The following is a 21,366-nucleotide window of genomic DNA, read 5'->3' as shown; positions in this document are numbered from 1 at the left end:
CAATGTCGGTATGGTATATGTGGTAGACCAAGCATAAGTCATGCACGCAAACCTGGATCATGACGGGCATCATCTTCTCTTCCTCCTTTAGATTCTTCTCTTTGTCCAGGGTTGTGGTGAACTCAACATCTAGCCCAGCGACCCACTCATCATTTGAGTTTTCGAACATGCGTCTGAAGCGAGCAAGGCATCCTTTCACCATCGCGGAAGAATGAGTGTACATGACGTCAAACTTATCGCGGTGATGGTTCTAACCTTGTACTCACCGCCGATCATGGAGATTTGGGATGCCATGGATTTGGGAGGAGGGTTAGGATTAGTGGAACTGATGTAATGTGAACGGACGAGATGACTAGGAGAGAACTGCCATAATGTTAAAGGACGTCTGGGGACGAGTAGGAGCGAACTGCCAGCGGTTTTTCGATTGTAAAAATGCTGAGTGGGGCGTGTGAACAGCCGGGTAGTGGCTTGCTTGGTGGATAAATGGATTCATGCAAAGTAATATGGGGGCCCAATTTGATGTCATGTCTACTCAACGCCCAATTAAATGGCTTTCAATGTCATGTCAAGCATCGGGAAAATACAGGTGATACAAAGCTTTCCATTCTCCCATGATACGGGCTTCCGAGAGCCCTTGGATCTAAGATCGAATGGCTGCATGGCGTGATTCTAGACCTACGGGTGAATATCCTACCACAACAAAAAAAGACACATCCGTGACATTTTGGGCCGAACGAAAACATTTTCTGTCATACTTATGAAACTTCTATGACGATAACTGTGACAAACCCCGGTACCATCATAGATGTGGTGGGCTCCTACTTCTATGAAAAAAATCATGAAAGAAAATGGGCTTTTCGTCCTCGGCGGGCCGGAGACGCAGCTGCATGACATTCTTTGGGTCGTCCATGACGGAAAAAACTATGGTAGAAGCGAGGGCGAGGAAAATTTCGGGGAGTTCCCGGTTACGGTGGGTGGTCGGGGGCCGAGCGATGCGCGTTTCTCTCGTACACGTATGCGCGCGTGTGCGAGGCATTGGGATCTAGCTGAACCCGAGCGAGGCATTGGGCTCTAACTAAACCCAAGCGATTGCACTAGCTACGTTACTGAACCTGAGTGATTCCTTCGCTACTGCTGCTAACTGAAGTCGATCGAACCCTGCTGCCTCCTTCCCTTGATGAACAGTGAGTGTTGTTGGGGGGGGGTTGGATGAACAGTTTCCGGTGGGGGTGGATGAACGTGACCCCGTGGTGTTTCCTCTGGATGAAAAGGACCCCGATCGAGCCAGTTGGGGCTGGATGAACAGGACCCAGTGGAGGGCTGGATGAACAAACGACCCCGTGGACGGCTGGTTGAACAGTAGCCGGTGGAGGGCTCGATGAATAGTAGCCCGTGGAGGGGTGGTTGAATAGGACCCCGTGGAGAGTGCTAGTTGAACAGTAGCCGGTGGAGTAGCGCGCGGTGGAGGCAGGATGAACAGGAGCCCGTGGATGAACAATCGCATGTGGAGACTGGAGGAGGTCGATGGTGGATGAACAGTAGCCCGTGGAGGCTGGAGGAGGTCGATGGTGGAGATGAACAGTATCCCGTGGAGTCCCATTTTGTGGTACACCACACCCCTCCTGATGAACAAGACCCCCGTTTCGACCGTAGCGCTCCAACACAAGTCCATTTCCTCCGTTTTGCGGTACGCCACACCCCTCCCGATCAACAGGACCCCGTTTCGAACATAGGAGGTCCAACAGAAGTCTGTTTCCTTTGTTTTGTGGTACGCCAGACCACACCTGATGAACAGGGTCTCGTTTCAACCGTGGCTGGTCGAACACAAGGCCGTTTTCTCCGTTTTCCGGTACGCCAGGCCTCATTTCCATCGACTGTTCCGTCCAAGCCCTCCCGATGAACACGAAGACGCATTCCGTTCCGACCCAGCCGGTTGGCTCCCCATGAACACGACGATGACGCAATTTCTTCGTTCCGACCCTGCCATGTACACGAGCCCTGACCGTATGTATGCACGAGTAGGCGTTCAAGACCCCGCCCGTATGTACGTACGTGGCCGTATTTACTTTCTTACACCCTGGCCACTGAACGTATGTGTACATGCTATGTGTGCGCCTCTATTACGACACGTGCACGCCTCTACATCGACTACGTACACGTTTTCGACCAGAATGACAATGCTATGTTCGCTTCGAATAGGTGGGTCCCGACTATTAGGCACTTCCTTGCGTGCGAAGATGTAGCTGGTGGGTCCCAGCAGTAAGGGGGGCGAATCGTTTTCTTGCCCGCACGCACTTCCTTGCGTGCAAAGATGTAGCTGGTGGGTCCCAGCAGTCAGGGGGAAACGTTTTTCATGAAATATGATGGCCCGTCCGGTGGGTCCCTGCTGTCAGGTGGAGGAAGAATTATTTTGCGCGTAATAAGGAGGCACTTCCTTGCGGCTGCCATGGACCCAGCTGTCAGCCTCTCCACGTACTGTACTCTTTCAATGGAAGTCATTCGTTGACCACATTGACCACGCCGCGCCGAGAGCACCACGGCGGTGGACGACGGTGAGGCCTAGGAAGGGGACGACACGGAGCCAGGGAAGACGCGACAGTGGATGCCCACGCGGAGAGGAGTACGAGCGTTCACTGGTTCGGCTGTGGTGTGAGGCTGTCGTCGCCGCAGAATAACAGGGGGTGTGGGTGAGTGGAGGGATGGCCTGGCCAACGGTGGGAGTAGTAGGGGGCGGTGAGGACTCCGCGGCAGCACAGCCGACCACGGAAGGCAGGAGCAGGCGGCACGGCCGACGCTTCTTTGGGCGGTTGGAGCAAGAAGACCAGAGGTTGAAGAAGCACTACGGCCGTTGGATGGACATCATACAGTTACTAGAGCTAGAATCGTTCATATTGACTAAGTTGACAAAGCCGTCCGTCCCCGTCAACTTAGTAGGCCCACAAGTCAGCCTCCCACTATACTGGGTCCCAGCTAGCAGGGGGAGTATTCATTTTTTGTGCGTAATAAGGATGCACTTCCTTGCGTCCGAAGATATAGTAGGTGGGTCCGAGCTGTCAGCGGCGGTAACGTTTTTTTCTGCGAAATATAGAGGCCCTTTCGGTGTGTCCCAGATGTTAGGTGGAGGAATCATTATTTTGCGCGTAATAAGGAGGCATTTCCTTGCGTGCGGCCGTGGACCCAGCTGTCAGCCTCTCCACGTACAGTCCACTTCAGATGCATGTCGGTCGTTGACCCTGTTGACCACGCCGCGCCGAGAGCACCAGGGCGATGGACGATGGCGAGGCCTAGGAAGGGAACGACATGGAGATAGGGAAGACACGGCAGTTGTTTCCCACGCGGAGGGGAGTACGACTGTATGTGGGTTTACTTGTTCGTCTGTCGTCGTTGGAGAATAATGGAGTAGAGGGATGGCTAGGCCAGCATGGGAGTACGGTGGGGCGGTGAGGCCTGCACGGCAGCACAACTGGCCATGGGAGGAGGGAGCAGGCAGTCCTGCCGGCTCTTGTTTGAGCGGTTGGAGTAGGAAGAGCAGTGATTGAAGAAGAACGACGACCGTTGGATGGACATTCAACAGTCACTGCTTGTGCGTCAACTTTTTTTAGGAAAGCCTCAAATTTGTGGAAAATAGCATACATCCCATCTGCCATTATTTCTAATAATTTACAGCCCAATTGCTAATTCTTAAGGTTTTTTTGGTGCCCATATTCTTTTTGTTAGCATTACAGCCCATATTGTGGCCACGGTTAAAAAATTATATGAAATTTTGCATATTTCAGTGCGGTCAGAACTATTATTAATCCCGAAATTTGGAGTCATATTCAAACTGATTTTAAAAATAAATGTATATAAATATAAAATCAAAGAAATTGTCCATGCATCAAAATCGAATGCAATTTAAAATCTCGAAATGAAAAAAAGAAATTTGAAACTAATTGCCGGTTTGATGTGTTTTCAAAATGTACAACCCATTTCTCATTACTGATAGGCCATTTTCTCGGCCGGCCGAATGAAACTCTCCTCATCTTGAAAGATTTGCAGCCCAATAGGCTTGACAAAGCGACTTACTTGACAAATCACAAAAAAACTGGGCTAGCCATTTTCAAAAAGAAAAAAACTACTGGGTTGGTCTATGGTAAACATAAAAGAAAAGGTTGTCTAGACAGGCCAGAGTGCCCCGCACAGCCCAGTTGACACCCTGCTTCCGTCTCAAAAACAAATTAGATAAATGCCACTCCAATTATGGCGATTCATAAAAATGCCACCATGTTTTTCAAACTTTGAAAAATGCCACTGAAATTTTTGCAAACTTTGAAAAACGCCACTGCAATTTGCAAACTTTGAAAAATGCCACAGCAATTTGCAAACTTTGAAAAATGCCACACCAGACTTCGAAAAATGCCACTGGAAATGGCATGAAATGGCATTTTTCAAAGTTTGGAAATTGCAGTGGCATTTCTCGGAATCACCAGATTTGGAGCGACATTTATCAAATTAACCCAAAATAAAAATAACTGGGTGAGCTACTGGGTCCCTGGTGTCAGCCGCTTGTTGTGCAATTCTCTCGTTTATTGACTACGTTGACAATAGCATGGGACCCAGATGTCAGAAATCCATTAGGAGGAGCCATTTTTTATTGGCTTCAAATAAGGAGGCACTTGTTTGCGTACTGCCATGACCTTGGTGGGTCCCTACTGTCATCCTCTCCACGTATAATCATCTCCTGGTAGGCCCACAAGTCAGCCTCTAAACCCATGGCGGGAAAATACAACCCATTTAGAAAAATAATAGCCCATTCCATACGTTCAAACAGAAGGTTCAACATTCAGAGAAAAGTAACAGGTCTGATCCAGATATAGAGTACTGGACTTCCATGTTGACAACCATCATAGCCAAGTTAACTATCTACTCCCACTAATACTCTAGTAGCGTACACATAATAACTTACTCTTAGCTAACTAGACGATGCGGGCCGCCATCTGCGGTACACGCTAAACGCCGGCACCAATGTCCTTCGCCACGCCTCGGACTTGCCATAGGTGCAATAGGGTGCGTTTCTCGTGCGCGTTGGCCCTTTCCATGCCGGCGTGGTCCACCGAAACTTCGGCTTCTAAGCAGGAAACCCACTTGACGAGCTGGTAGTAAAAATCGGCGTCGCGAACGCGTGCGTGCCCGACAGCCTCCAGGGCTATTTGCCGGGTGTCGGCCTCCATGTAGTCGGCCCAGTTGCGGGCGCTCTGCTCGTGATTCAGAGCGTCGGTGCGCTGCTGCTCCATGTCCCGCTTGCGGCGCAAATCGGCGATATGGTGCTCCTCTGCCTGATGGTCGCTCTCCAACAACTCCTACTCCTCCACCCGGCGGTCGCGCTCCAACAACTCCTCATACTCCACATTGCCACCTAAAGACCGATAGAATGCCTCCTCCCTCCGTCTGCCTTCCGGTGAAAAACCAAACACTAGTTCCACCGGTGACCGCCTCCAGTGTCGCCTATCACGGATGGGCGGGGCCATGGCGGACGTGGCGAGAGCGAGGATAAGTGGCGAGCAACGTCGGGCCGGTGGGGGCTCATGAGGATAGGGCGAGTTGGGTCATGGTGCCACCGGAGAAGGCCAGGAAACAGTACTTATAGGCGGAAAGTAGCGTGACGGTCATCGGATATTAATGCATAAGCAGGCATGGCTTAGCGCGCCAGCTTGCCATGGAAAACTAGAAAACTGAAATTATGACTGTGCCATCCCGTCTCGTTCATTCTCTGTCGCACGCCGGCATGACGGTCAAACGAGTGCACTAGAATCGTCCAGATGAGGTACTCCCTCCTTGTCAATAATGATTCCACAGATTTAAAAGGCCCGCAACAATTAAAGCGCATCTTTTTTCACATCAGTTAGATGCCTTAATTACGGCCGGCTGCATGCAGCCAGTACGTGGAGCAGCATGCAACGAGTTGCAACCGAGGCCACGCATGCAACCACTTAAATTGCTAGAATTAATTAAGCTTAAACTTCTGCATGTAGTTAATTATTGCCATGCCTTGGTCTTGCTGCTTTGGCTCACGGGACTAATAAACCTGTACAGAGGGAGTACCTTGGTTGGTGAGATGTTTGAATTAAGCCCTGCAAACCGGAAAGGAGGTACTAGTATGTGCTTGATCCCCTATTTAGTCGTGTAGGATCAAGTAGGTCGTTTCTTGAATTGAGCCCTGCAAACCGGAAAGGAGGTAGTACGTGCGTGATCCTCTATTTATCCGTGTAGGATCGAGTAGGTCGGATAGTGTACGTGTAGGATCGAGTAGGTAAGATGGTGTATGTGTACGATCACATTAGCTGATGAATGTTAGCTGGGAGATAAGGTATTTGCGAACAGTTTGCTGGCAGTTTCTTCAGATTCGCATGGCATTTACTTCAGAGTAGCTTGTTAGTTTCTTCAGAGGTAGGCATTTTTATTCAAAAAACTGCCACTTCGGATCTTGTGTCGCAACTAAAACTACCAGGAGCGCATTAGTAGGCTAGCTAGTGATCGATCAGTAACTTGTAAACACTGAGTGAATAGAAATAAGGAACTGTTAGTAACTTGTAAACACTGAGAACACAAAAATAAGGATCATGCTGTGCACAACAGTAAGAGCCGATCCGTTCGAAATGTTCACAGGAGACTCACAGGCCTGGCATTGTAATATGTTCACATTAGTAGCCCAAATTCAAAACCAACTAGTACGATTCCCATACATAAGATAAACATGTTAATGCATCTCAATGATTCCAGATCATATACAAATTTGTAGCTCCAAAAGAAAAGATCTAGAGAAAACATATGTTCTTCCTACTAACATGGATGCTTCTCTTGGCCAACATTCAGTACAGACTGAAAGACAAATTTGTTTGTGAAGTCTACAATTCCTCTTGCAAACGTAAGTGGTTTCACCAACAACTGGAACCATGAGAATGAACCACACATGATGGAGGAACATCCACTGCAATATGATTTGGTCTTCTATCGATCACATGGCAAGACTATTTTCGGAATACAAACTTTAACTTAGGCAAAATGATGCCCATTGTATAATCAGACCAAAGCAATGAAGCACCTAGTGTTGGCCAATAAATAATACAGTACTACTTGTCTGCAGTCCATGAAGTGACTATCTAATCTTTCTGTGTCTATTTTCAAATGGCACTGCATATAGTGACTATACTATTCTCTTGTGCAGTTCAACCAAAATTGTGGCCCCTTTGTTTGTTTGCCAAATAGCAATGGGCAGACATCTCTGTATGCACAAATATCAAGCAGCTAGTAAACATATACCCCACCTTGTATTTTCGGTTTAAACATGTCTCTTCTGCTTAGCATCTGTCATGTTTTGCACTTGACAATTTGATATAGTCATGTTTTGCCCTGGACAATTTCGTACTGAATTGATTTGCTGGTTTAGAGCAGAAATATAGTGCCTATTCTTCATCAGACTAAGGATATCCAAATTCGCAGTGATGGAAGAGGTAAAATCGATACAACTGAAATTGAGCATCCAATCATTGAATGATGTCCTGCACCTCCAATGTAGGTCCACCCTGCCAATAAATTCACACGCAAACCACTAGTATTATTATGTGATGACAGTACAAAAAGAGTGGCAAGATAGTAGCAAACCATGTACCTTCATAATGAACAGCTCATAGTGCCACCAATTGGATATAAAGGTTTGGAAGAAAACATGCTCCTAATGTTGAACCATTTGGACTTTTTGTGGAGTTCCACTAAAATTGACCATCCCTGTTTGCATAGATATTGAAAGTGTGATTACTATAAAAGTGGCACTAGTTGAAGCATGGACTCACAAATATAAGCATTCCAATTTCTTCATGGGAAAAGGTAGCAAGGTTGTTTTTAACCACCTGTTTGAAGGAATAAATAAGGCAACAACGGCTGATGTCAGGAAGGCATATATAGTTCTTTCTAAAAAAATGATCGATTCCTGACCTTTCCTCTTCTTTTAAGCATATTTTGTGCAGTTCAACTAAAATAAAATGCCATCACCGCCTTGACAATTCAGTGACACGGTACAAAAGGAAATGACTTAACATTACATCATGATGTTAGGTATGTAGTCGACAGGCATTATAGACAAACATACAGACCTCCTCCGATAACATAATTAACATTAATTTTAACAAAGGTGTGACTAGCTTTACCGGGATAATTTGAGTGAACTCTACACCCTCTGTTCCTTAATATAAGACATTTTCCCAGTTCAATTTAAAGTACCCAAACGTCCAGTATTTAGAAAAACAGGTAGTAGTTTTCTTGAGCACATATCTGGGAAAGCTTGCCACACTTTATTTATGTCCATACGCTAATGCAACACCATTCAAATAGTACAAATATACACTAATCCAGTGGCTAGTGCAACTGTAGAGTAGTTATTTTATTATAGGGTACAGTACAGTGGTTTTACTGAACACATTTCAATAAACTCTGAAGTCTGAAGGTAACAAGTTTCAGCATTGGTATGCTAGCTATGCATGAGCATTAAACCAAATACAAAAGTCTGAAGGTAACTAGCATTATTAACTAATGACAGTATAAAAAAATTGCAAACCATGTACCTTCAAGGTAAATATCATTTCAAACTCGAGGGACCTAAAAATTGCTATCCCAGTCTTGATAATCGGTTAAACATAGAAACTTGATCGAACAAATCAAGAGAACAGCCAGAGGAGGAGGTGCCCACTCTTGACCTTTCCTCTTGACACTATACAAAAAATTGACTTATCTCATGAAAGTGAGGTATGTAATCTATAAGCATTAACAGTGCAAAAATCTAAAGGTAGTAACAAGATTCATCATTGGTATACTGGCTATGCAACACCATTAGAATGACTTAGCTGAAAAATCTTTAATACATCCACAATCAACAGCTAACCATGAAATAATCCAGTTACATTAAATGGCATTGCTTAAATTTATCGGTGGCATTAGACTGAGTGCGGCATTAGTTAAATGTGGCATCACTTTAGTAGTAGCATTGCTTGACTTGACTACTGGCGTTATACTAATAGCAAAAAAGTGGCAATAAGAGCATGGGACACCGATCCGGACAATGGGCGCACCAGTACGATGTACCTCCATGGACACATAGAGTGGCGAGGGGGGTATGGTTGCCCAGAGCAACAAATATCCAGGCATCATATGTGGATTACATCCCATTTTTGTTCTCTTTAGCCACCTTTTTCCTATGTGAGGCCAACAAACCGATCGACCTGGTCATTCTCTATTGCGTTGTCATGCCTTTCTACCCTTCTTCAACCAAGAGACACGAGACTTGTTCCTTAGCTACTAATTTTCCCCTTTTCAACCTAGATCCGGGTTTGATGCCTACTCTCTTGGACAGTACAGTCTCCCTTCCTTTCTTTATTCAACCTAGACATGGATTAGTTTGCATGAAGTAGGGTTTCCTTTAATAGTGCAAATTAAGGTTTTCGTCTGTGTGACCAGCAGAGCAGAGGATAGCAAATTGGGAAGATGGTGGAGTGTAAAAAGATCCACATGTGGCGACGTGGCAGATGAGGCTATAGAACAAGGGTATGGTTTGAAAAGAGGTAGCATACCTAACGGTCGGAGGGAAGTGGCTTCGCTTGTGGTCATCCCGTGCGGGCTTCGCTTCGCACACACTACGGCAGCGAGCTTGGGGACGGAGGCCATCCTGTGCGGGCGCTAGGTCTAAGAGGACGGCCTTGTCGTCAGTGCGTGACCTCGCTCGCTGACGACGAGTGCGTCAACACTGCACGTCCTTTTCTTTCCCGACAGATCTGTGACCACCGGTGAGGAAGGAGAGAGAGGTTATCTTTTTAGATCTGGAGAAAGGGTGATAGTGTGAGAAGCAAGTGGGCAACCCTTAGCAAGAAAGCGCTGAAGCTCCAGCCTATATATCTTTTTTATACTACTAGTACTAGAGGTGAAGTAGTGGTAGAGTAGTTTATATTTTCTCTGCATACAGTACCAGTTAGTCGTGCTTCAAAACTGAACGGCACGCCATTAAAAAGGTAAATTCGAGAAATAATGCAGCTATTCGGGCCAACTCGGCGAGATCACATTTTGCACGAGAAATGACACACCATGTTTCGTTCACATGTGGTCCCGTTCCAACATGTTAGTGAGACGACGGTAAGACCTTTTGTACAATTTGAACGTTGTCTATGTAGGCCGGGGCACCTCTTCAAGTACCGTGGCAACCGTCCACCACCTCTTCGCCTTCCCCTCTCGATTTGGAACTGCTGTCGCACGCTCTTCCTCCCTCCTCCATTTGCCTTCACCATTCCTTCTGCCATTGTTCGATCGTCTTCTCCATGGAGGGAACAAGCCAGAAATGACCCCATTATTCTTGCCCCGATCTGAAAGATGACATGGTGGAGGAACTCATTGATCGGTGCAATGTCATCACCTCGGCTAGCATGGCAGGTTCGTTCAAGACCATTCTCGAATCAACTAATAACATCATTACAAGGAACCCAAGGGTCCAGGAGCAATTTGATCTCCCTTATCTTCTTTGCTATAAGCCTGTTCGCATGGGCACGGATGATGGAGGCCTCGCCTTGTGCAAGTTGATGCCGCTTGATAATGATATGTGTGATGTCAAGATGCCATCGCTTAAGGGTAAGGCCTGGGCTGGCGCAAATGGAGATTGGGTTGTATATATTGGGTACAATTGCGAGTGGGAACTTGTGAATGTGTACACTCGTCAGCGGATTCCACTTCCAAAAATCTCAGAGTGCCCTGAGGTTGAGCACACAGATGATCTACGTACGTTCAAATACGATCATGGTGGCTGTCGTCTACGGAAGATAGCAATTTGTCGAGTTCCCAATCGTTATTGGAACTATGAGAACTATGAAGTTGTTGCTATATTCGACAAGCTTGTTCCCGTCGTTACTGATTCCACGGCTCGTCCATGGATATTGCTCAAAAATCAGTTTCTATACACGGATGAGTATTGTGATGCAATTGAATACGAGGATCTTGTTTCGCTGCCACCACTCATGGCACTGTTTTGCATGGGATCCTCGTAGTTTCGGTATGTTTGTCTTCAGCTGTAATTATAATTGTTTCATCCACATGCATGCGGGTTAGTCAGTTTCCCTTTACTAATTAACCTTCTTGTGTTTCCAAGGTCCTGTGAACATTCCACCACCTATACTTGAAAAAATTTATAACCAAGGGGGAGATGACGATGGTGATGATCACGAGCATGAAGACAATCAGAACTTATATACTCAATGGCGCCTGGCAACTAATTCCGATGGATCACCTCTTCTTGTCTGTATAGAGTGCACTAAGATTGTTACTACTGAGGGAGCACGTGTTGTCTCCCATGGTCGCCCTCTCCGGACCTATTCCAACACCCGTTGCAGGGTATTCGGGATGGATACTAGTGTGCTAGCGCCAACACCTTCTCCCTGGTTCAGTATTGATAGTCTTGGAGAAAACTCGCTCTTCCTTGGACCAAACTATTTAATGATGGTGAAAGGTGATCCAGCTGCTGTTGACACAATGTTACTACCATTTATGAGAAGCAACTGTACCTATACCTCAGACATTGCGGTGGTTCCCTACCCTGGTCCTAATATATGCCGCTTCAGCCTGGATGATCAGTCATGCATTGCTCTCGATATTGACAATAGCTGGCCCTTCCCAGAGCACGTATGGCTCAAAGCAAGCATTTCCAACGCCGAGGATTGGTTGAGTTGAAGTTCATTTCATTGCTTGTTATTAGTTGTGGGATGAGAACTTCAGTATCTACTAGAATGTTTTGTTGGAAATAATCTATAATCCAACATGTATCCTCGTTGTCGTTGTGTGTTGATGACTTGTGTTGTAATGAATGGTACATTTGCAAATACATGTCATAGACTCAATTTATGAATGGTTTTTGAGTCACTTCTTGGAGTGTGAGTACCGTAGTAGTATAGCCAGCATTCGTTTAGTATATGAAGTTGCTACATCACATAGTGCCAACCGAATATGGGAGTATGCTAGCCCTCCACCGGCGCGTCGCTTCAAATGGCGTACGAAGTGAGAGGTCGCGTCACCTTGTGTCTAGATCTGAGATGTCACGTGTACCAGATGAATGACTCCAAGTTCGACCACTGTGATGCTAGGTGCGAGCCGAGGAACATTGTTGGAGAGACCCCCCCTCATAATTTTCCTACATTGGTCATTTGATTCATAGGATAGAATGCTATAGGATTTTTTTTCCTATGTAATCATGTTTTAACTAGCAATCTAGCATCCAGTCCAACTTTTGTTTCACTTCCATTGTTCCTACGAAGGGAGTACTTGCTCTAAATGATGTGCCGCTGCAAGAGCCGCCTATGTTAATTAACCATGCTCTAAAAAGGTGGACCAGCTTTGGCTATAGTAGTACTGTAATAGGTTAGTAGGTGACCTTGCGCTTGGCCCTTCACCTCTTCCGAAAGTCAAACAATAATGATGGTACTACAGTAGTACTTCAGGCAATCTAACACCAAATGAACTATTGCACGTCCACCACTTGTAAGAAAAAGTTTCTCCTCGTGCCGTGAGCCACCACGCACGTGTTGGCGAGGGAGAAGGCGTAGTAAGCAAGCTTCTCGTCGAGTTGACGGGCCACATCAAAGTTATTTAGTACACTCTTCAAAAAGGTCCGACCATGTCCATGGCTACCATCCCGTGCTCTGCCATTGAGTGGTGCACTATTCACATGTCATCGAAGAGAAAAAATATTACGTAGTACTAGGTGCCGTCGAAGTGAACGACTCACTTATGCACTGTATATCTCCATTTTCTTGCATGACACGCCACCTTGAGGCTAGATGTCCCGCATGTCATGGAGGCATATAGTATGATTTTTAAAATGAAGGCAGATAGATGTCCCGCGTGTCGGCAAAAGGATGAACAAAGCTCATGTCTTAAACAAAAGAGTGGAAGAACATAGATTCCCGACGACCGAGAAGGAGCAACAAACCTTGTGGTGGAGCGTCTGCACTCATAATATTTTATATTATTCAGCGATATAAAATCAACCAAATCTCTCCTTGTTCCTATACCATTCTATAGTATGAGAATAACTTTGAATGTAAGCCATTGATTCACTCTATCCAATGGTCATAGTTGGAAAATCCAAACAAAACCAATCATTGGATCAACTCTTTTAGCACTCAGATTGTTGCCGCCTGCCCACCTAGCCCACCTATATATCCGCTCACCTATGATGACCACAGGAGCTATCCACTCAGATTGTATGTTAAAAAAAAGGTTGATTACTAATGCGGCACCTCGGGCCAACGCGGCAAGATCGCATTTTGCACGAGAAATTACACACCATCTTTCGTTGACATGTGGTTCCGTTCCAACATGTTAGTGCGATGACAGCGAGTCCTTTTGTAAAATTTCTGAACGGACGTGTAGGCCGGGGCGCCCCTTCGTGTACCGTGGCAAACTGGCAACCGTCCACTGACTCTTCGCCTTTTCCTCTCGATTTGTAACTGTTGTCGCACGCTCTTCCTCCGTCCTCCATTTGCCTTCACTCTTCCTTGTGCCATTGTTCGATCGTCTTCTCCATGGAGGGAACATGCCGGAAACGACCCCATTATTCTTGCCCTGATCTGAAAGATGACGTGGTGGGGGAACTCATTGATTGGTGCGATGTCATCACCTCGGCTAGCATGGCAGGTTCGTTCAAGACCATTCTCGACTCAACTATTAACATCATTACAAGGAACCCAAGGGTCCAGGAGCGGTTTGATCTCCCCTTTCTTCTTTGTCGTGACCCTGCTGACCGACGCGCGGATGATGGAGGCCTCGCCTTGTGCAAGTTGATGCCGCTTGATAATGATACATGTGATGTTAAGATGCCATCGCTTGAGGGTAAGGCTTGGGAAGGCGCAAAAGGAGATTGGGTTGTTTATATTGGGTCCAACTGCGAGTGGGAACTTGTGAACGTGTACACTCGTCACCGGGTTCCACTTCCAAAAATCTCAGACTACCGAGAGGTTGAGCACACTGGTATTCTACGCACATTCAAATACGATCATGGTGACTGTCGTCTATGGAAGATAGCAATTTGTCGAGTTCCCAACCTCTTCTGGCATTACAGGAACTATGGAGTTTTTGCTATCTTCGACAAGCTTGTTGCCGTCCTTCGTGGTTCGACTAGATGGATATTGCTCGAAAATGAGTTTCTATACACGGATGTGTACTGTGATGCAATTCAATACTAGGGTCTTGTGTTTGCTGCCACCACTCGTGGCACTGTTTTTGCATGGGATCCTCGTAGTTTCGGTATGTTTGTCTTCCACCATAATTATAATTGTTTCATCCACATGCATGCGGGTTAGAAAGTTTCCCTTTACTAATTAATCTTCTTCTGGTGTTTCCAAGGTCCTGTGAACATTCCACCACCTATACTTGAAAAAATTTATAACGAAGGGGGAGATGATGATGATGATGATCACGAGCATGAGGACGAGCAGGACCCATATACTCAGTGGCGCCTGGCAACTTATTTGGATGGATCACCTCTTCTTGTCTGTATAGAGGGCACTGTTTATGTTACTAAAGAAGCAGGTGTTGTCTCCCATTTTCGCACTCTCCGGACCCATTCGAACACCCGTTGCAGGGTATTCGGGATGGATACTAATGTGCCAGCACCAACACTTCTCCCTGGTACAGTATTGATAGTCTTGGAGAAAACTCGCTCTTTGTTGGACAAAACTATCCAATGATGGTGAATGGCGATCCAACTGTTGTTGACACAACATTACTACCATTTATGAGAAGCAATTGTATCTATACCTCAGACATTTCGGTGGTTGCCTACCCTGGTCATGATATAGTAGGCCGCTTCAGCCTGGATGATCAGTCTTGCGTTGGTCTCGAGATTGACAGTAGCTGGCCCTTCCCAGAGAATCACTTCTGGTTCAAAGCAAGCGTTTCCAACACCGACGAGTGGTTGAGCTGAAGTTCATTTCATTGCTTGTTATTTGTTGTGTGATGAAAACTTTAGTATTTATAATGTATCCTCGTTGTAGTTGTGGGTTGATGACGTGTTGTATGTAATAAAGTGATATGCCTATGATAAACTTACTAAATTTATGAATGGCTTTCGAGTCACTTCTTTGAGTCGGTGATGCGACGAGGCAAAAAAATATTTTCGGAATACATAATTGTACGTGCATTGCAACAGGTTATCGGATGAGGCCAATCAACAATAGAACACTATTTGTACTAGCTTCACATGCTTCGCGCGTCGGACAGGTGTTTTTACTGTAGCTGCGAATCCCATCATCCTAGCTCCTCGGATGAGTCCAGTAGAAATTGCATTCTGATGTTTGGGTTCAAACTTTCAGAACTATTGCACTATCTCTACGTCTATGTATATGTAATACAACAAGTTTTAAACTTTAGACCATCCACCCACCCTCACAAAGAACACTTTTTAAACTAGCATAGACTCCAGGAACTTTGGCCACGGTGTGAGGTGGGCCATATGTTAATGTGTTCGTTGTATGTAACCAGCACCTCGAATCCTCGATACTACTACTATATAGTAGGGTGGCATGGGCCAGAACAAGCATTGACGTCCAGGAGTACGTCACACGCCACCAGCACGACTTCCATCTGACACCATATTTCTTGGAGTCCATGCTACAACTATCTCTTCAACCTTGTTGTTTCTGTAACTCAGCCATCACGCAGCGGGCGAGGTGGGGGTTTGCCGATAGTCGGCTTCCTCAACTGAGGTCCCACTTGTAAGGCCAACTCCAATGCACGATCCCAAACAGACCTCCGTTTTGCTCGGATTCTGTCCAATTGGGTAGTGCAATGGGGTCGTGTCCGGGACATTTCTCGGATGCGGTGGCCGTGCGCCCAATGCACGGACGCATCCTGGCAGCGTACATTTTTCTTTGCAAACACATATCTTTTTTTCATCATTGATTTTTGGTACATGGAAATACATCACCAAAATTTGACTAGAAAAGCAAGACCAAAAAAAACAAGAACCACAAGAATATATTTTAGAAGATATCCAACTTCCATAACTGCTCCTGTAAGTTGGATTAGTGCCTTCTCGATGCATTCATTGTTGATCTACAGAGGCTCGATCTTGCATGCTTCTTCTTTTTTGAGTGTAAAGAAGTAGACGTTGCTTCCTTGCATCTAGTCTCATGTCTAGCCTCTATTTTACCAACAAGTGCACTAATCTCATCTCTAGCCTCTATGCTAGCTAAAAGTGCTAGAACATCTACTAAATTATGCTCTATCAATATATCGATGTACTCTTCTTCCCAATACCAAAACTTGCATCCATTCTGCACAACAAAATTTTAAGTTAGCACAACTAGTCTAATCCGAGAGCACAACTGAAGATTTGGTCGAGTTCTTCCTCCTTTTGCCGACATGTGGGACATCCAGCATCCAGGTCATGTCATGCAAGAAAACAGAGTTGTAGTTGAAGCCACGTGATGTGCATCTTGGGTTAAACTGTAAATAGAATCTTACTACTCTTGAGTAACTCCAAAAGCGGCCACCAAAGATCTTTATTGGATTTGTTTTTCATCACCAGCATGTCGAGGTGAAAGATGTGCAGGTTCAGTGTGTCCTCTTGCATTTTCACTGACATGTGGGACCACATATGAGCAAACAGACGATGGGCTCCGCTCGTCTGCTGGCTAGCTGAGAAGAGAGATAGAGGAGGGCTGAGCACGGACCCTAGGAAATTTGTTCTACGTAACCAGCACCTCGATATAGGCTCGATATAGTGGGGTAGCATGGGCCATAACTAGCATTCACGTTTAGCAGTACGGCACATGCCACCCACACGAGTCCCATCTGACACCAATTTTCTTGGAGTTTGTGCTACAACCATCTCTTCTCCCTCCTGTTTTATAAGCCATCATGCGCTGGGCAGGGTGGGGGTTTGCCGATAGTCGGTTTGCTCAACTACGGTCCCACTTGTAAGGGAAAATGCAACACATTACCCATTCCCCCTTGAGCGGCGTGCTGGACCAACCGTGTGGGTGTGCAACGCGAACGCGGCAGGATTTTCCTTTTGAACTTGTAACTTGTAAAATTTGGTTCCGCTCCATGGCATGACCGATAGATAGAAATAATGATTTTCCCTAGAGTAATGAGAAGTTTGGTTCTGGCGCGGTTCATGCATGTAGTAGTACGAAAATTATGAAGTTGATGCGAAAGGTAAGATAATCACTAGTAGTACCATATACTACTACATGGATTTGATGGAAAGATAAAAATATGTATGGATCCATCAACGACATCCTCATGCCCTAGTGCGCCATGTCATGAACCGACGTGTGAGGAGCAGCGGCGTTGGCGGCGAGCTCAACGTGCTTATGAACAATGTCATCCAAGATTGCCCTATGGTTCAAGAAGGCCAGCGTCCTATTGTCCTCCTATTGCATGTAGTAGTCCTTGTGGACGATTTGCGCGTAGACGTGGCTGATTATGTCAATGGTGTCTTGCTGCGCCAGGCACTATGCGGCGAGCGCGACCTCGAGATGGGCATTCTCCGGCATGACGGCGGGCAGTCGCAGGGCCACCGGTGCATCGAAGAGGTTGTCACCATAGTGGCCGTTGAGGGTGGCGGGCATCGCGGAGCCTGGGCGCGTGTGTGTCATGCCCAATATGCGACCCTATCCTAAAGGAACTCGAAGGTCCCACCAAGGATAGAAGCGCATATTGGAAACGCTTTTGCAAGGTGGATATCATTACATCGTACTAGTACATAATAGTTGGGGATACATACAAAAGGCATACAATGCCACATGAATACAACAACATCAGACAATGCCACATGAATACAACAACATCATACATAAGAGCGACATCTGACTACGGATGAAACACAAACAGAAACTCAAGCGACATCCACCCTGCTAGCCTAGGCTACCGACCAGGAACCTATCCCCTGAACGATGAGCAGAAGAAGAACTCAAAGCAAGAAAGCATCCCTCTAACGTCATAATCATCGCATTACCTGAACCTGCAACTATTGTTGTAGTAATCTGTGAGCCACGAGGACTCAGCATCCCATTTGCATGGGTATCAAGACTAGCAAAGCTTAATGGGTATGGAAATGGATAAGTAGTGAGGTTGGAGTAGCGACTAAGCATGATATGGTGGCTAACTTATGAATACAAGAATAATATGAGAAGCTATGTAAACGGTCGCAAACTAGTAATGATCCAAACATAACACAAACCGTGTTCAGTTCCCGGACTCCGCTGAGAAGAGACCATCACGGCTACACACGCGGTTGCCACATAACCGCAGGCACGACTCTCGAAAGTTTATACCCTGTAGGGGTGTCCCAACTTAGCCCATCACAAGCTCTCATGATCAGCGAAGGATATTCCTTCTCCCGGAAAGACCCGATCAGACTCGGAATCTCGGTTACAAGACATTTTGACAATGGTAAAACAAGACCAGGAAAACCGCCTGAATGTGCCGACAAATCCCGATAGGAGCTGGACATATCTCGTTCTCAGGGCACAACGGATGAGACAAGCTACGAGTAAAACCAGCCCTCAAGTTTTCCTGAGGTGGCCCCGCAGGCTGCTCGGTTTATTCCAACATTTAGAGAAGCACTGGCCCGGGGGGGTTAAAATAAAGATGACCCTCGGGTTTATAACTCCCAAGGGAAAGTTAGTAGGTTGTTAGGCAAATGTAAAACCACGGTTGGGCCTTGCTGGAGGAGTTTTATTCAAAGAAAACTGTCGAGGGCTTCCCATAAACCCAACCGCGTAAGGAATGCAAAATGAAGGAAGATAACACCGGTATGACGGAAACTAAGGTGGCAAGAGTGTAAGAAAACACTAGGCATAAGGCTGAGCCTTCCACCCTTTACCAAGTATATGGATGCATTAATTAAGTAAGAGATATTGCGATATCCAAAAATAATCCCGTTCCAACATGGAGCAATCTTCAACTTCACCTAAAACTAACAACGCTATAAGAGGGGCTGAGCAAAAGCGGTAACTTAGCCAAACAACGGTTTGCTAGGAAGGGTGAAAAAGGTTAGAGGTTGATATGGCAATTTGGGTGGCTTGATAAACAAGTGATAGGTAGCGCATCATAGAGATAGAACGAAGCAACTAGCATAGCAATGATAGTAGTGAGATCCAGGGTAACAGTCATCTTGCCTAAAATCCCTCTAGGAAGAAGAAAGAGTCCATGAAGAAGACTAACAGGCGAAGACGAACCAAGCCTAGACGAGCGAATCCTCACGATCGCAACGAAACATGAACTATCGAGAAGAAGCACAACCAGAAAGAAGCAAACAACATGGTAAACACACAACACATAAACGTAACATGATGCTCAACCAAGTATGATGCATGACAAGGCTACATGACGCTACTCATGGCAAGAGATGATGCATGCAAGAACAACATATCAAAGCAAGTTTAAATGGGGCCGGAAACAACATATAACAATTCCAGTAAGTCCCCATATGCAAAGTTCGAAATTGGTCCAGATCTGAATAAACCTTATGTTCAAGTTGTTAAACAACAAGTTAAGATGCACCAAGATGATCTACGTGAAAATCTAGTCAAGTTACATATAAAGTTCATTTAATTCGGAGCTACGGCCTAACAGATATGAGCAGAACAAGTTAAACATGACATTGATGCAAAACGCATTCAAATATCAAGCAAACACTCTCAAAACAAGGATGCAACATGGTAAAATGAAACTACATGCAAAATCAAGCAAGTTTCATGTAGAGAATGCTCAAAACGGAGCAACGGTGCAACAAATACATCCAAAACAAGTTATAACAACAATCTGCCCAAAACAGCAAGTAGGCACTTTGCAATCATCAAAACAACATGCTACATGAATCATATGAGCACAAACTTGACATGCACTTCATGTACATATAACATACTTCAAATATCATTAAGGTTCAGGTTCATAGGCATCAAGATTAAACCAATATGATCAATGCAAAATGTAACTTTATAACACAGGAGCATATATATGAGCAGAGTTAATATGATGGCAACTTGACAGCAAGAAAGAGGCAAGCTACATCAAGTAAACATAGCAAACAAGGGTATGGCATCAAAGTACACATAACAAAGAGCAAATAACTTCATGGCATCCTATACATATGGCTCGTGGATTAGTAGGAACCAACATGACAAGATTGAATGTTGAAACAGTTTCAGCAAGTGTAAAACAGTAACATTCTGATAGCTTGTTTGAAAGCATGTAACAGAGGCATATGACATCCAAAATTAGCAACCATGGCATATAGACAAAGTACCCATTGCATACTTCAAAACATGTAATTGGAGAATCTCCAGAATAGGCATGTATCGATTAATATCAAGCTCACAACAAGGCATCATGAAGTTAACAGAAATCTGGAGCAACATATAGGCATGTTCATGGCAATGAAAACATATGCTACAACATATATATAGGGCATAAAAAGGCATGGCATGACATAGAATAACATAGAAAACAAAACATGTCAACTAAGCATCTCCAGAATATGCATGGATTAATTGGTAGCATCAAGCAAACATGGCAACATGATATAGCAGTTTCAGCATTGACAGAACATTAATAGCAAGTAGCCCACTTCACAAGCTTGATGCACTCACTACAGGGCATATCCAAATACATGGATTGCACCCCTCTAAAGATGGCATGATTATGCTCCTAAAACATGTAGACATGATGCTCAAAAGAAAATCACACAAAAAGATATAAAAATAACAAATAGACAAGTTACAACAGCTTTCAGTAGTTAACACCAACATGCACTTTTGCAACAGGGATCAAGCTATCAAGATGCATCCAAACATGAATGAAAATCACACCAATATTTAGAGCATGAATATCAGAACATGTGCATATCAAGATCATCACTATAGCATCAACAGGTACACAGGGCCGATCCTGAGATTTTGGGGGCCCGGGGCGAAACTACAATCTGGGGTCCTTAATATGAAAACAAGGAACACATGAAGAAATATAAGGTCCAAGTGTGATATCTATGGTTCTAAGGTGTTTCTTACGAATGATAATGGTAGTAGTCCTATTATCATTGGAGAAAATGGCAAGTCCTCAAGAATTTGTTGGTAGAGCATTTTCAAATAATATATTACATCCGTCCAAAAAAATTGTCATAGATTTACCTTGATACAGATGTATATAACATTAAAACATGTCTAGATATATTCGTATCTAAATACATAAGTATATAAATAAATGTAAGACAAGGTTTTTGGGACCGAGGGAGTATGAGGTATTGATCTTGCAAAATGATAGCAATGCAACTGAATCAACCATGTGGCTTCACAC

This window comes from Triticum aestivum, chromosome 2B (genome assembly GCF_018294505.1).
Source record: "Triticum aestivum cultivar Chinese Spring chromosome 2B, IWGSC CS RefSeq v2.1, whole genome shotgun sequence".
Lineage (NCBI taxonomy): Eukaryota > Viridiplantae > Streptophyta > Magnoliopsida > Poales > Poaceae > Triticum > Triticum aestivum.
Note: the sequence above shows the minus strand (reverse complement) of the source record.